This window comes from Carlito syrichta, unplaced genomic scaffold (assembly GCF_000164805.1).
Source record: "Carlito syrichta isolate Samal-C Ts95f unplaced genomic scaffold, Tarsius_syrichta-2.0.1 Scaffold315955, whole genome shotgun sequence".
In the NCBI taxonomy this organism is placed as follows: Eukaryota; Metazoa; Chordata; class Mammalia; order Primates; family Tarsiidae; genus Carlito; species Carlito syrichta.
In genome coordinates, this window is record NW_007260051.1 from 94,943 (window position 1) to 101,078 (window position 6,136).

Consider the following 6,136-nt stretch of genomic DNA (forward strand, 5'->3'; position numbering starts at 1 on the left):
ACTCTTGAAGGACTATAAGCATTTGTGTACATTGAATAATGGGACGTTGCAATAAGATGTCCTCTTAAGATGTCCCAGTAAAGTGAAACACCTAGAATGACAGTGTTCCATGGGCTCAGGGAAAGGATCAAAGGGCCTGTAGGAGCTGGGGAAGGGTTCATGGAGGAAATTAATATTTAGTAGCTTTCTTAGAATTAGCAGGTTTCATAAGGTCATGTCTTTATGGTAAGTGCCTTCCTGTCAGGGGACACAGCCCTGCTCAAAGACATGAAAGCAGAAATGACCGGCGTTATGCTTGCCGAGCTGTGAGATGAGGAGAGATTAGATAGTCCATGAGGCAGATGAGCCGCTGGGGATGCTTCAGAGACCTGTTGGGAGGTCTTCCCCATCTGCCCAGTTCCTCCTTACAATGGGTTTTGATCATGGGCTCAAGGCTTAGCTTGGAGATTGGCCTGCCAGCTTGGGATGGCTCCTCTTCCCTGCCCTCTCCTCAACTGGCTGCATTTCCAGTGGGAGGCTAAGGACAGCTCTGAACCCATTCACACTGACCCTCCAGAGGAGTTGCATACCCAGAGAGCTCAGTATTCTGCAAAACAAAAGATGCTTTTGCAAGAAACTGGGTAAGACAAGTAATCTGCTCCTCTGGAATTCATAGTCTGTTTTTCCTTCCTTCTTCTTCCTCCTCTTCCTCCTCCTCCTGCTCCTCTTTCTCTCTCTCTCTCTCTCTATCTCCCCCTCTCCCTCTCCCTCTCCCTCTCCCTCTCTCTCTCTCTGCTCTGAACTCTCACTGAGCTTATCTGTATCTCTTGTGTGACTCTTATCACAGTCTGCCTTATTTTATAGTTACTTTTGCATCTGGCTTATCTTCCCTGCTGCATGGTGAGCTCCTGGGCTGGAGTTTGATTCATCTCTGGTCCCCTGCCCTGGTCAGTATCTTGAGTGCTGTCAGCGTCTGCATGGAGTCAAAGTCCCCAGCGAGGCTTGCCTCCGGGACCCTAGCTTGTCTGATTCCTGGACTGTTGCAGTTAAATTATTTTTCTTCCGTTGTGATTGGAATAGATTTCCAGTCTTCTCCCACTGCAGAGAGGCACACCATGAGTTAGGAAGGGCTGTTTTTCTTGTAGGGAGTGACTTGCCAAATGAATAGGACAGTACATTCTCTGCTATAAAGATGGCCAGGCACTGACTCTGGGTTCTCTGCTTTGTGAGTGTCAAATGGACCATTCTAGCTCTGGCCTTCCCCAACTGCTCACATGTGGGAAGGCGGTAAGGGAGAGGATTGGACTGCGAGAATCAAGAGACCTGACTTCCACGCTGGCTTTCTCCAGAACTTGCTGTGCAAGCTTAACTAAAGTCACTTGGCTTCTTTTGGTCTTGGTTGCTCCTTATGGAATCTGAAAGAAAATTCCTCTGTTTATACAAGGCCTTTTGGGATCTGGGCCCTGTTTACCTGTTCTGTGTCCTCTCCTACCATTCCCTTCCGTGCACTCTGATCTCCAGCCCTTTCAGGCTACTCAAAGGTATAGCACTCCTATCCCGTGCCCTTCCTCTCCCTGGGTACCTCACCAACTCTTCACTGACTGAGCTCCAGGCTTGGCTTCACTGGCCTTCCCAGGTGGAGCTGGTCCCTCCTCCACCTGGAACCAACTATTTTTTTTGAGTTGGAATCTCACTCTGTTGCCCAGGCTGGAGTGCTGTGGCACGTTCACAGCTACCAGATCCTTGACTTGCTGTGCTCAAGCAATCATTCCCCCTCAGCCTTCCAAGTAGCTTGGACTACAGGTGCACGCCACCATGCCTGGCTAATTTTTTTGTTTATTGTAGAGATGAGGTCTCGCCAAGTTGCCCAAGCTGATCTCGAATCCCTGGGCTCAGGCAACCCTCTTGCCTTGACCTTCCAAAGTGCTGGGATTACAGGTACGAGCTACCACGCTTGACCGCCCCTCCACCTTTGTGCTACCCTGTGCCAACTTGCTTGCCACACAGAATGGCTCTTATCTGTATACATGTGCATCCCCACTAGACTGTGGGCTCTGGAATGGTCAGCACTGACTTATATTTCTCAGTATCCCCGGTGCCTTGTACATAGGAAGTGCTCAGAACAAATAGTGTGTTGGAGAAATGGTAAGGGATCGCCTAGATGACCACTGAGAGTCCTTCTCGCCCAAAGTCAGTTGCTTATTCTCTCTCATGGGGACCCGTTGCCTTTTTCCATATCTAGCGGCCTGTTTTCACTCCAAGCAGATAGATGTTCTCCTAACCAGCCCATCCGGTTGTCTTTCCAACTTGGTCTTAGAGAAGAGCTGGCCACAGAGGCCATGCAATTATTTGTAGAGAGTAGAAGAGGAAACGTCTGGTACTTCAAGATCATTGCCTTGCTGTTTTTGGAAAAGATACCAGAGACCGCGCACTCTTTTTTTCTTTCTTTTTTTCTTTTTTGAGTTGGAGTCTCACTCTATCACCCAAGACTGGAGTGCAGCGGTACGCTCATAGCCACCACAGCATCTACCAGCTGGACTCCGGCGATCCATCTGCCTCAGCCTTTCAAGTAGCTGGAACTACAGGCACGCGCTACCACGCCCGGCTAATTTTTTGATGTATCGTAGAGATGAGGTCTCACCAAGTTGCCCAGGCTGTTCTCGAACCCATGGGCTCAGGCAATCCCCTCACTGCAACCTCCAGAAGTGCTGGGATTACAGGCTTGAGCCACCACACCGGCTGCATGCTCTTTAATGGAAAGGTAGTGATATTGCTCCAGTGTTTTTAGCCATAGACAAGAGGGGCTGCTGTTTATGACTACAAGGTCAATCCAAAGTCAGATGCTCGTGTACCAGTTCTCAGTTTTGCTTAGTTGAGATCAGTCCCTTTGCAGACACCCACCCAGAAATCTGCTTAACAGGCCCCCTGCCTCTAGACACAGATGCAGCTAAGTGGTCTTTGCACAGCTTCTCTGTAGGTCATTTGGTCGATGTTTATTAAGCTTTTACTGGAATGTTATCAAATAGAGCCACAGCAAATCCTCGTCCGCTTTGCTCTAAAACCATAATCTGAGGCATTTCCCCCTCTGCAAAAGACTTCTTAAGGTGACTCATATGAAGAATTTCTTTTAGAATCTAGGGCCAGGCAAACTTTGCCTTCCCCTGGGAAACTAGGTTGCTTTCTCCTTTGATAATGAAAGGAAAAGGGGGCAGAGAAAGCATGTGCTGTTTGCATACTTTGCAGCATGCAGTGTGTGCATGGGGCTCCCGACACAGCCTGCAGGGCAGGTGATATTCTCCCCCCATTTCTCTGGAGAAAGAAGTTGAGACACAAAGAGGTCAACTGATTTGCCCGAAGTGCCTCTGGATTTGTAACCAGTCCTGCCTGGCTCTTTCTATACCATAAGTACTACCTTTCCAACTGACTATGATTCCCCTCCTCTCTTTGGCTTCCAGGCTGCTCAGTATATAATGTGCTATTTTATCTAGCAACCGTATTTATTTCTACTTTTTTTTTTTTGAGTTGGAGTCTCACTCTGTCTCCCAGACTGGAGTGCAGTGGCCGCTCCCGGCCACCACAGCCTCAACCTGCTGGGCTCCGGCGATCCTTCCATCTCAGCCTGCCAAGTAGCTGGAACTACAGGCGCACGCTACCATGCCCAGCTAATTTTTTGATTTCTTGTAGAGATGAGTTGTCCAGGCGGGTCTCGAACCTGTGGGCTCAGGCAATCCACTCACCTCAACCTCCCAAAGCACAGGATTACAGGCTGAGCCACTGAGCCCGGCTTCTACTTTCTTTTACTGTTTATCTCTGTGTATATATTTATGTGCAAATCTATCCATAGTCTTTATAAGTCATCACAAAGGTTTCTGGAAAACTGTATGGATAAGTAAATTGAATACAGTTAGTAGTAACATTGCTAGCCAGGCATAGAATTACGTGCCTATAGTTCCAGCTACTAGGGAGCCCAGAAGCCCGAGGTTGCAGTGGGCTATGAGCGGGTCACTACACTCTAGCCTGGACAACAGAATGAGATCTGTCTCTAAAAAATAAAAGTAAAAAATAAATAACATGGCGCCTAACCTGCCAAAGCACAGGGTGATTAGGGAAATGAGTTCACAGGTATGTGTGGAAAAAGTTACTTGAAGGCAGAGTTCAGAGGAGGAGACGCCCTTTCTGGGTAAGGCAGTCAGGGTTGACTTCCTGGAAGAGGTGGGATTTGAACAAGGCCTTGAAGAATGGAAGTTTTAAAAAATTTTTATTTTATTTTATTTTTGAGTTGAAGTCTCACTTTGTTGCCCAGGATGGAGTGCAGTGGCACACTCAGCCACCACAGCCTCGACCAGCTGGGCTCAAGTGATCCTTCCGCCTCAAACTTCCAAGTAAGCTACAGGCACACGCTACCATGCCTGGCTAATTTTTTGATTTATTATAGAGACAAGGCCTTGCCAAGTTTCTCAGACTGGTATTGAACTCCTGGGCTTAGGCAATCCTCTCACCTTGGCCTCCCAAAGTGCTGGGATTACAGATGTGAGCCACTGCGCCTGGCCAAGAATGGAAGTTTTGATAGTTCACAGCATCTGTGAACTATTAGAGTCTAACATTAGACTATTAGTCTAACAGTAACTATTAGTCTAACATTAACTATTAGAATCTAACATTAGAACATTAGAGTCTAATATATGTAGCTATCACAATAGCCTCAACAGAACAGGTTCTGGTGAGAAAAGAGAGAACTGATCCAGAGATTAAAGTACGGAACCTGGTGATGCCTTTTTCAAATTCTCTACAGCCTTGGTAGAAGGTCCAAGAACATTGGGACTGGGAGGGCCCATAGCCTGCTGAGGATGAGAGGCCAAGGCTGGCGGAAGAGAAAAGACTTGCTCAAGACCTCTCTACCAGCCTAGAAGCCAAGTCTCTAATGACCAATATAGTGCTCTTATTTTAAAGTGACAGCCCCATACATTGATTCTTTTTTCCTATTAAATGGGTTTAGGGACACTGGCTTCCTTAGGCCCAGCCTAGCAAACTCCAGGACAAACCTGTGATAAATGTTTATGGCTAAAGACTTAAAGAGCACAGTTAGGAGGGGCAGGCTGACATTTGCTTAAATTACTCATATTAACATCTGCCCTTGCTAGAGGACAAAAAGGAAATTAACCAACAGGCAGGGTTCCGGTAACAGACAAATCAAAAATCCAAGCAACAACCTTGGTGAAGGAACAAGGAAAAATCAGTTTCACCGTCTCTCCTTGCTGTAGTGCCCCTGAAGCTTTCTCTGAATGCCCTCACCCCTGCAGTGTGAAAAGAGGGTTTAATGAAGACTCACTCGTCAGGGTGATCAGCAGTCAAGATCAAGGAAGTCAGTGGGACTCATGGGTCCGTGGGAAAGGCAGAGTGTTATCCAAGAGGCAGCCGGACCTGGGAGACCCAGAGTCTGATTCCAGTCTCAAAGCAGAAGCTAATAAGTCTCACTCCCTGTTGGGTGTGGGTGTGCCAACCTGTAGCTATAGGAGCAGACGGCTCTGCAGGGTGGAATTCTCTGAGTGAAGTTTATCCTGTTTCGTGTGTGCATGGTCAGTAAAGTCTTATTGTTGGTCTTGTTATGTTCTGTAAAGTCATCTTGAACCCTGAGTTAGAGAACACAGAACTATTGCTCTTAGGGAAAATGCAGGGTTAGATTCCTTTGAGCCTCTGGTCACAACATCTTAATGAACTGATCAATGCCTTATTTTATGTATGTTTCTGCTAAAAGACACCTTATTTAATATATATTATCGATTCATTAACATTGAATTCCTGGCCAATGACACTGTGACTCATGCCTGAATGAAGCTTCTCTAACACAGTTTTTCTCTGTACACCACGGCCTTCTTGTGCTCAGGAACCCAGACAGCACCTCAGCAATATACTTGGGGCCACTTTAAACAACAAAAAGCACAAAAATGTGAAAGACGTGCCACTAAACGGACCACAAAAGGGTCACTTACTCACAGTCTGAGAGCCGGAGGAGGCAGAGTGTCACCTTGTTAGACTTCAGCTGGGAATACATGCACCAACCTACTCAACTTTTCTGCTGCTCTGCACAAGTTTGAAAATGACCTTGAGCCGGGCTCGGTGGCTCAGCCTGTAATCCCGCACCTTTGGGAGGCTGAGG